This window comes from Amblyomma americanum, chromosome 4, assembly GCF_052857255.1.
Source record: "Amblyomma americanum isolate KBUSLIRL-KWMA chromosome 4, ASM5285725v1, whole genome shotgun sequence".
In the NCBI taxonomy this organism is placed as follows: Eukaryota; Metazoa; Arthropoda; class Arachnida; order Ixodida; family Ixodidae; genus Amblyomma; species Amblyomma americanum.
This window is the reverse complement of record NC_135500.1, coordinates 85,837,561-85,849,104: the sequence shown is the minus strand read 5'-3', so window position 1 is coordinate 85,849,104 and position 11,544 is coordinate 85,837,561.

Below are 11,544 nucleotides of genomic sequence, written 5' to 3'. Positions count from 1 at the left end.
CCCTTTCCTTACGGCGCGGTTCAGGTGTCCAACGCTATATGAGACAGATACTGCGCCATTTCCTGTACCCCCCCCCCCCCCAAAAATCCAATTATTAACACATTTATTAATTTCGTATTTATTCCGCAGTTTTGTTCCTATGCTTAAATTGTAATTCGAATGCTTTCTAAGTTTGCTAGAAGTACTATTCTGAACATTCTTACAAATTCTCCAAAAATGCATTTCCTGTTCGCTTAGCATATTATTAGAAATTAGAAATATACTCAAATTGCACATTAAATTCATTATATATATGCTAAAAACACACAATATAGATTAAAATGTACTAAAATATACAATTAATACAGTAAATGTAATAAAAACCTATATTATATACATTACACTACATTAAAAATATACAATTAATACACTAAAGATATGTTCACTTCGGCTGGGCTTAAACAAAAGGTGCGCTAGTCGGATTCACCAGATAATACTGATCAATGTTGGCAACACCAGACATAATGACTGAACTGGTTAGAGGCATCAGGAGACAGAAACCCAGATAAAACGGGTTGTCATCAAGAAGTCTATGCCAATGCAGGGTAACGTGACGGGACCTGAACGTGAGAGATGTCCCCACGTAGGAAATGCCGTCGGAAATTTATGTCAGCAAACACGAACTTCTCCGACAAGCCTACTACTTGGCTTGGCTTATATACCCCTCCTGAGGGGACACAATATCTTGCCCGTTAAGGTGCTTTTTGCGCAAACACAGTGGGCCCCCAAATTGTCGAAAAAGAGTCGGAGTGGTCGCGTTCAAATCTGCGGTCTATCTAGAACCGAGCTGTTAGTCGTAACATCCGCATGCATCGGACAATCAACGATCAACAATCAACGATTACATGGGCGTCTATGAGATTCGGTCGGCCTTGCCAGACGCGGTCCCTTTCGCTGGCATGTTCGGACCCGTAGGCGCGCATGGCGTCATTGCCGGTATAATGATATCACGCGGTCCACACGTAATTAAATAAGCGGTGATTGCTTTTCTGCTAAAGGTTACCATAATCGAATGGACGTAAAAGGGGAGTTTTCAAGGCTCCCGGAAACGTGATTTTGAGCAATAGGTTGTTCCACAGGAGCTTGAAGTGTGCTGCAAATATGCTGACGCGGGCTACCCATTTTTCAGAGTTGAAGTATACTACGCAAGAAATAATTTCGTTATTTACCAAACTACGCTTTAAACGCACTGCCAACATGTAATTTCCAGAAACGCGATTTCGAGCATTAAGTGTTCAACGGCAGCTTGAAGTGTGCTGAAAATCCGTTTACGCGGACAGCTTATTCGATAGAATTGAAGTGTACTTTAGACGAATAATTGTCGTATTTGCGAAAGTACACTTTCAATACATTGCCAACATGAAAAAGGCCATTTATCGAAATGCGATTTCGAGCACTAAATTGTTTTACGGTAGATAAAAGTGTGCTTCAAATATGTTTAAAAGGACTGCCCGTATGTTAAATTGAAGTATACTTGAGACAAATTAATTTAATATTTACGAAAGTACCTTTGAAACGCGTGTTTGAAACGCGCTCAAAACATGCTTCAGGTGATGTATACTCGAGTAAATTATTTCATATTTACAAAAGTGCATATTTAATACATTGACAAAATGCTAAAACCACATACATATATTTTCACGCGCTTGAAACATGATCGAAACAGGCTTTAAGCGACCTATACTTCGAATCCATTAATTTCATATTTACGAAAGTACACTTTTAAAACACTAACAAGATGCTAAAGCCACATTCATATTTTTTCACAGTATTTGAAACGTGCTCGAAACATGCTTTAAGTGACGCATACTTCGAATGCATCATTGCATATTTACGAAAGTACACTGTTAATATATTGACAAGATGATAAAACCGCATTCAATTTTTTTCACGTATTTGATATGTGCTCGAAGAATGCTTTAAGTGACGTCTTTTTGGAAAATTTTAGGAATATATTTCGAATACCAAGCACAAAATTTCAGGAACCTATTTCCGCCATATTTTTAGTGCATTCATGAATACAAAATATGTTTAAAATACATTATAAATATCCCGAAGTATATTTTAAACGTACTAGTTTTCGATTAGGGTACTCTCAGGCAATGAGGCACTGTCGCCAACTGTTCCTGATTCCGTGTTCCGGCAGTAATTCCGCCGCTCGCAGTGTTGTGTATTCTGTCTTTTTTGGGGGAAGGGAGAGTGCGTCTTCCACGAACGGCATCGTTTACTACTGCCTGTGTTTCTCGTCGCCCGCGTGCCCTCCTTCGAGTTTTGTGTGCGTGTGTTTCCTTCGCACGTGTGCGCGACGGGGTGCCATTGGGGACCGGAGCAGTGCGGGACACTCTCAGTTTTTGGAGCGCCGGTGTCTGGCCCGGGATCGGGTTTCGACGACGGCGCCCGGGAGGCGAGTTGGGCAGCGGAACGGCCGGGGCAGCGGAAAGCGGCCGGGCCCCTCGGACTCTCGGCAAGACAGTGGCCTTTTATACGGCAAGGAAGAGACGTTTGTGCCGGGTGTTCCGTCTGACCACTCTTTGTGTATCCGTAAAGTTAATACAGTTTTCCTTGTCTGTTTGTTAAAGAATACGCCTCCGAGTCGTCGCTGATTCCTGAATTATTCACCGTCGCACGATTCGATCGCTCTCCCACACGAAGTTTTTCTCAAAGACAACACGCAGCCTTTTTGTAGGCATCCCAGTCTGTCGATTTTATAAGGAACTTTTCTGGCGCCGTCTGCGCGTGCTCAGCAGATATGAGGACTGGAAAATGGTCACATCCACGTGTTTCCAAATCGGTGCACCGGGCAAAGTTGTGGGCAAATGAACTTGTTACAAAGGTCACGTCGATGCTGTTGGTAGTCGTCAGGCAACGGAGGTAGGTTATGCTGCCATCATTGAGGGGCTCCTGGGCACATGTGCGAGCTTCTCCAAAATTTAGTTGCGCGCATTGCAGTCTCCGCAAATGATATGCGGGGAGAGCGTCCTTCCTGTCAAGTTTTCAAACCTCAAAACGTTGAATGACTTGGCTGGATCAAATCATACTCCACTGAGAGCGTACACTTACCTGCCAATTAGCGTTACGGCGCACACGTATTCATTGTCGCTGTGGGGCGGCATATCAACCAAGGAGACCGCGATATCCTTATGAAAGCCTTTTAGCAATCTTCAGACGCCAACTGATTGTTTTTAATGGTTAAAATATTATCTGTGCAGTCTATCGATGCGCGACTCGCAGATGGCAATGAAATGGAAATGGTACGCTCGCAAGAGCTGCCGGAAGTCAGAGTTTTGAGCATAAACCACGAGTGTTCCAGAGAAAAATGGTGCATGTGCTAAATATGTTGTGAATGGTCAGCTGCGGTGAAGCTGTCGCAGCTAAAGCCATTATTAATGCTGTCTCGTATTGCGCCTCTGCGGAGCGTAGGAGGCAAAGAACGGCTTCATTAAAGGTACAGCTTCTACTTCTAGGAGACCTCGTGACGAGAGGACAAGAACTTTGATGGCTGCGAACTGCATCGGAATCAGTACAAGTGTGTTCAGTTCAGTGCTTTCGTTTTGCTGCCTTTCAGTGATAGTCCTGTCGGGTTGCGGTGCCTTACGCTGAGAGCGAGAGTGGCCGATTGTCGGGGCTTGTGACGACGGCTCAGGCAGCGTTGAAGGACGGTGAGCCAGCGGGCTTGCTAAGTCTCTTGCTAGATGTTGCTGCATGTGTGTTTCCAGCTCTTGTCTTGTTCCGTTGAAGCATCTTGGTTAAGCTTAACCTAGGTCTGGCGTATTCATGGAAACCATCTCAGGGTTAGGTGATGGTTCATTTCGATTGGGTGGTTTCCCGTGAAGTTGCTCCGTAGTGCGCGCAAGTGCAGCAGATTTCTTTTTAATGCCCCCTTCGTATGAAGCAGGGTGCGGGCCATTGCAGTTCGCGCACTTTGGTTGCGATCGGATGTGTGTTCTTTTTGCGAATGGGGCCAGCACAGACTACGCAGCGAACAGGCCCTGTGCAGTGCCTCGAGATATGGCAATGCCTCCGACATTTTCAGCATTGTGTTACCGCTCCAACACATTCAGTTACAGAGTAACTGCAGAATCCAAATGTTACCCTTTTAGGCAGTGTTGAGTGAGTCCTTGGCGATTCCCACGTCAACTGCTCTACGACATACCTGTCTGATCTTGCCACCGTGTTCAGGATCGTGAGCGGTGAGCCTCCTTGCTGAGATGACGCCTTGGTCACGTAGGTACTCTTGTAGATCTTCGTTTGAGTACGTGATTGGAACATCTTGAATTTTGCCATAATTAGTCATGTATGATTAAGGTACGCGGGCCTCCGCAGCTACTCTATCCAGCTTAGTGACTACGAGCAGGCGGTTGGCAGCTTGTAGTGTTGAAACTGTAACCATGAGGCTTTGATCCTTAATTTGTTGGCTGAGAATTTTTCTTAAGCCGACATTATACAACCGCCGACGCTACGAAGTTAGGGCTCACTTTCCCTAAGTTTCCTTCTTCCAGGGTAGGCCTGAAGACTTGAAGAACACCAGCAGATCTTTTTTTCTTATAGGATACAATCGTGAAGGATGCCTGGTCCATCTCGTCTGCATTATTGGCCAAGGTCTCGCAGGCGGCTTTTCTTCCCGCAGTCTGCGGCCGGAGACGCAGTGACCACCGAAGCACGGAGTGCATCCGGCAGATGTTCCACGTCGGGGTGGGTACGGCGCCGAGCGCACAGACGATCGCCTGACGTGTTTCTCCCGGTGATCGGGGAGCCCCAGTTCATCGCACAGCGAATGCACAAGCCAGAAAATAGCTAAGGGTACTCAGACTGTGAAGAAACACTGAAAATTAGGGACTGGGTTGAGGTAGCCGGTTCGATAGTCGTTGTCTTTCACGCGCAGAGCTTGTGCTGCTGAATGCTGCACTGCGTCCTGTGTTCTCGCAGCACGAGGGCACTGGACGCAGCCCAGCATTTCGCTACTGCTAAAAAGCCGACAAGGTTTTAGAGATAAATATATTGATTAAAGTCATTCACTGCATTGTTCCAATTTGGCAATATTAATAATACCCTTCCAGATTGCTTCCTTTATCACGAGAGCATCGTTCGTAGCTTGATCAGCGCACTACGACGGAGCGATTAGGAAAACTGGGTTAGTTGGGGCATGCAGACGAAGCACAGGGCTGGGCAAAAGTCGGCTACTAGGAAGGACCTTAAGAAACGTGCAGCAACGATTATTTCCTACGCCTATTGCATTGCTTGGCATGTTCAGGGCAAGACACGTAGCGTTAACTGCTGGCGATTGCTCTATGATCAGTGTCTATAGCAAATTTCGCGATCAAAGTTTTGCCGTTTTTCGGTTCTAGGGACTTTCAATAGCTAGATCCACCATCCGCTGCCACGAACTGGTTTCTGGAGCTGCCGCTAAACATGCGTAGAATGGCCTGAGCGGCGCATAACTGCAAGTGCTTCCACAGAGCAGGATCAGCTCGGTCCCCATGGCAGTGGAAGATGCTAGCGGACTGTGCATAGCAAAGCTAAACATATTTTGTGTTCAGACGTTTACCGGATGGAGTCTGACTCATCTTTAAGATAACCGGGGTATAGAAACAATGAATATTATTACAGTGAATGCCATGCCAAACAGACGAACAAGCAGAGTGAAGAATGTGGTGGCTGCGCGTAGCTTTAGCAAAAGCCTAGCGACGACGGCTGGCCTGGCCTGCGCGTTGTGCGCATTCGGTAACACTTTCCGAGTAGACCAATTTTCACCGTCTCATGGCACTGATATAGCGAACAGTCGACGTTCGCGTGATATTGATAAACATTGGAAAGTGAAGATTTCTTTCTACAGTTGTTTTCATCCTCTGAGCTGAAGGAACTGACTGCTTTATTTTGGAACGAATTTTGATTTCAGTAATACAGAATCGAAAATCTTTCCATCTACATCGTCAGAAATTTCAGAGAAAGAAACTTTGAGATGATGCTCTCTACAGGGGTAGCATTTCCACGGGGCGCACTGTTTAGAACAGACTGTGCACAAATCATGCAGGTGATGGGCGTGCGAGCACTGCGGATGCAGCCGCCACGGTAGCTCAGTGGTTGTGGTGCTCGACTGCTACTTCGAATAATGCGGACTAGCTCCCGGCCGCCGCAGTCAAATTTCTTTAGAAGCGATTTGCTAGAGACATGTACAGGAGCCCACACAAGCTTTCGTAGCACAGAAAGTAGAACAAAGCATAAATTCTCAGCAATGTCCGCATGCATCCACGAACCGAGAGATCAACTCCGCACTTCCCTCTGCGAACAGTCCGATAAGCTTCTAAATGCCTGGCTGTGCCTTTACCTAGCGATAAAATTCAGGCTTTTTTGTGATTTCGCCGTTCCGAAAACTTGTGGGCACCTGTAGTATGCGATGTCAGTGCACGTTAAAGAACCCCAGGAGGTCCAAATTAAGTGTTGCCTACCATTACGGCGTCCATCACAGCCTGAGTCTTTCCTGACAGTAAATACTATTCACCACACCAGCACACAGCACAACGGTTATGTTTTAAAATCGGGAACCCATAATATCAAAGAACAACAATCAGCAACGGTGTCTCCCTAAGTACTGCGACGGTTTGGCTTACCTTTTAGGGCAGAGCACATCCAAGCTAAGGGTCGGAATCACGCCATCAGCTGCGCCTGACGGCTAGTCCCTGTGACACGGCGTTCTTCAGTGCGAGGCAAGAAGCGTCTGCCCCACAGCCACGCGGAAAATGAAGCACGTCCCCAGTAAGCATGAAATGAACTTGGATTCATGCGGCTACTAAAATGGCCACTGCTAAGTTAGAACCCAGGGTGATTTGTACTTTTATTCTGCACAGCGGCCCCGTAAATATTACATCTTTCTGGTGATAACAACGGTCAAGGTTACAGTTACGTGGTGATAGCGTCCACTCAGATCAGTACATTCGAAACTCATATCAGTACTGAATATCGCATGAGAAACCATTACTGTGATGTATTAATCGATAACTGCTATTGGTGAAACATTTGCAAATAGCTGATACTTCCACAATCCTTGAGCAACGACCGTCCTGGCACAATCCTGTGCCCATGTCTTGCAAATAGTGTTAAGTACCGTGCAAATATTAGTAACATTGCGCTACTTGACAACGACGGTGCTTTATGTGTGCAGCTTCTGAAAGCCAATCCATTAATTTAATAGAGGTAGGAATTGCGTCACGGTGGCTTTCAAAGCTTTTGACCTACAGATGTTAGAGCAAATGTATTAGCCCTGCGATGAAGCTAATGTTCCTACCATCCGTTATTTTTAAGATGCCCTCTCTTCATGTCATACACACAGATATTCCAAGCAAGCCGCGTGAGCCTTTCCAGGGCTTGCATCTCGGCGACGAGTTTCCTTGTGTTTATCTTGGGTACGTCATGTTTCTGATGCAGAAATAAACGCAATGCTCTTGCTCCATGTCGACCCTATGTATCCCCTCCGGGTGAGTTTCCTACTAGAGGCAATTACATATTGCTGCATTGCCCGTTTATTTCATTGCTACCTTTTCAACCGCGAATAAGCACTCTGTCCTTGTCTATGGGTCGTGAGATCAGCAGAGAACCGCAGGCGAGCTTACGCAATATATGAATCTATAATAAGAACAGAGTAAAGACTGCAACAGCATAAGGAGTAAAGAGATGACGTGAAAAGCTATCTATGAAGAGAAAATACGCTTAAATAATATTGTTTTCATATTTCCCTAAAAAATATGTAATAAAACTTCTGCTCTTCTTTCGTTTGCATTCTTCCATTCCAGAGATGAATAACGCACCCCTTCTCTGACACCGTGTGGCTCATTGATGGTGTGGCGCCGCGCCGGAGGCCACATGTTACTGAAATCAAAGACGTGCATCGGCGCGGCGAGGCCTAGCCAGCTGAGCAGCAAAGCGTCCGAACTGCTCTCTGTCTTCCGGATCGCTGTCTGATGGACGTGCGCGCCAGAGCTCAGTGTTCCAAGATGGTGTTCAACCACGCGAGGGGCGCGTTGCCGCTATGATAACGGCCGCTAATGTTGGACGCATTGCTCGGGTATCTCGAAAATAGGCCTGACTAGAAGTGTTTTGCAATGGTTTTTGGGTGATTTTTTTGGTATGTAAAGGTTATTGTTGATGTAACTGTGTTTCACAAGAAGCTCTGCTTTATTAGGGTTCTCCAAAACCGATTAATTTAAAAGAGGCTGCATAAAAGGCTACAGAGCGCTTCTTCATTAGCGTTAGTTCTTCATCAACTATGAGCAAAGGTTTCTCTTTACGGCTACCTTCCCCCCAAAAAAAGTTAGAGATGAAGGCAACGTTGGCAATGTTTCACAGTTGGTCGAGCAGGCAGTTTCGCTCTTGGGGTATGGCTGCAATGCGTCCCTCAATTCGCTCACTCGATTGCACGTGAACAGCCTTGACGCGTACTCACATCCCCCAGAAATTGCCTGCCGGTGTAATCGGCTTGAAGACGTGTGATCTAACCCATACGTACGGGTAGCAGATTACGCAAAGCTAAACAGACCGAGTAGCACACGCAATAGGCAGACCACTGCAAGTCGATAGTGGCATTAAAAAAAAAAACAGGCTTACAGGCAGCGCATAATCACGTTGAAGAATGAACAGGAAGTTGTGAAAACGCACAAACGAAAGATAAATTAGTCACATGGTTCGATGCGTGGTACCTATTTGTTACATTTAGATTATTTTGGAGCACCTACGCGTGCCTGGGAATGGCAAACGCATCTAAGCACACACCAGAGCGTTCGAGTCGAAACGCATACATTGTGAACATTATAACACCAGCTGGTTGACGATTCGAACTCGAATGCAACAAGCTGACGCGGAAGCAACCGTGCACAACGCCAAGAGGAAAAGAACGGGAGAGGACCTCGTCCCATCCGTTTTTTCGCGCCTTTGTGCAGGTTCGTCTCTTTGCGCAGCCGCAATATCCGCGCATTCTAACGTAGCGCTGCGGGTACGACCTGGAAACGAACTCGACGCCTTGCAGTAATCGCTTTCTTATCTTGCTTTAGCTGTTCCGGCAAGGAAAAATACTGACGGTGTTTTATCATTGCTGCGCAGGAAATACTGTGCGAAAGCAGGTTTTTGCAAGTGGACACCACTGCCATCTGTTGTCGCTGTGATGACCCAGGCACGCTATTGATCTCCGAGTAGACTGGTCTCCCATAGCTCTTCGCGTTCGTTTTAAAAGATCAACCCCATTGCACGTCTCCTGTTAATGAAAACTTTTTCATCGTAATTGCCAATTTACTGAAATAACGCCAGCAGGCTATGGTTTATTGTTGATGGCTAATTTTTAATAAATAATTACAGGATTGCACATAAGTCTTCCTAAGACCGGAAATGAGAAAGCCTTTACCTTTCCTCTGCTCCTCCCTTCATTTGACATTTTTGTTAATTTTTCTATTTTTCATTCATTGAAAGTTAGCTGTTTTTATTTCTATCTATTTTGAATTTTCATTGTTTTCTATTTTATTTTTATTTCTTTGGTTTTATTTATTTTAATTTTTCGCTTTTATTTTTGTTTGTAGTTTTACTTATTTTTATTCCTTAGTTCTTAATACCATTTGCGCCTTCTCACGCATTTGCATCATTTATCTTCGAATAAGTCAGACAAAACCTGTTTCAAATAGACCGTAATTTTTAATTATTAAATTTAACTAACTAATAAAAATTCATCAACGAAGCTTTTGCCATTTCAAGACCTGCTCACGCACTACCTTACACAATGAAACGTTGGCAGATTTATCTCCACCGGTGGACATAATCATGCGGACAAAATTTGCTGACAGTTTTTGCTCGCGCGACATTATAATGCTTTCGCATCAATAACAATAGAATGGAAAAATGGCTGTGGTTTAGCTCTGGTTAAACCTGGAGTGACCCGATAGCTACAGTTGGCTGAGTGGAACACTCTAAGTTGATTGATTCAACAACGTTAATCTCCACAAGAAAAGACGTTTCTCAACGCCCACGGCACGCAGGCCTGGGAGACGGGGAGTTGCGCGTCCGCGGTCGCATTTCAAAGCCAGTCTTTCGCCGCTCCGTTTCGCTGGACGTTGCTTTTTCAAAATCATCCCTAGAGGTGGATTCACTCTTTCTCCCTCTCCCCCTCTTCACTCCCCCCTCAGTTTCGCCGGCAGCTGCTCCGCATAACGTGACCAGCCACGGCGCCGCCACGGTGGCCACGGCACCGCCACGCTGAAGGCTCGAAATGGTACCGTAGTGTAGCTATCGCTACAAAATGGTGCCATACGCGGCATCTGTCATAGAAACCTGAAGCACCTGAGCTGCGGCTAGCGGGAATGAAAGGACAGGGAGAGGACAGAGAGAGTGCCGCGTTCCTGTCAGCGCATGCAGCGCACATCTTTCTCTCTCACACACACACACACACAACGGCCACGTAGATAAAAGCTCGAAGTTGGTGCCAGTGACCTAGAGAGGCAGCTATGGGTGTTTCGTTTCCTCTCGTGAGCTCCTGAGAGGCTTCACTGATTTTGCGTGGTTGGAAGCTAATAGTGCTTTTAAGCTCGGATTCAAGTATGAGGACGACGACATGCATTGCACAGCTGAAAGTGTGGCAGTGGCGTATCGCAGCTGTTTTGAAAGGTTTAGAGTGGCAAAACATGGAGCAACATTTCGGCCGCCGCCATTTCATGATCGTCTCGGTTATCAAAGAGGGCGTTAAGTCGCGCAGGCCGTGCCAACTGACCGTGACGGAATGAGATAAATTTAGAGAAATCAGTACAACAGCACAATTAAAACGGATCGAAAACATTGACGAATGAACGGAGGCACTCAAATGCCACGTTGGGCAGCCGACAAAGATGATAGTGTGGGACAATGCTCCTGGTATAGCGGATAGCCGACGTTTGCGCATATGGGAGGAGAAACAAAGCATGGAACGCAGGCAGAAAAAGCTAAAGTGGAACAAGAACGTTAGAAGACGGATCGCGAACCATAACAAAGAAATTGAGAGCTACGCGAATAAATTGTGCGAACAAAACTGGTGCACCAGATGCGACGAAATTGAGGGAGGCATGCATTTCTCCAAACCGTGGAACATGCGCCGGCGTCTGCTGGACCCGACAAATTCTAAAACTCAATCAGAAATAATATTGGCAAAATTCACACACGCGTTCGAAGGAGACGGCGCACAGTTCATGAATAAGTTAGTAAAGACATACGGTAAGGATAACCAAGGCTTCTCCCCCCCTCCTCCCCCCTCACCGAGCTACGGTGTGGCGCCCAACGAGGCTCTTGACGCCCCCAGCACGGAGGCCGCAGTGAGGGTAGAAATTGTTATACTGAACATGAAATCAACCCCGGGCCCTGAAGAGATCACAAATAGAATACTAAAGAATCTGGATGATGCATTTATTAGGCTTCCAATAAAATTCATTAGAAAAATTTAGGAAACCGGCCAGTTACAGTATAAATGTAAAACGGCAAGCATAATACTAATATCTATGGTGG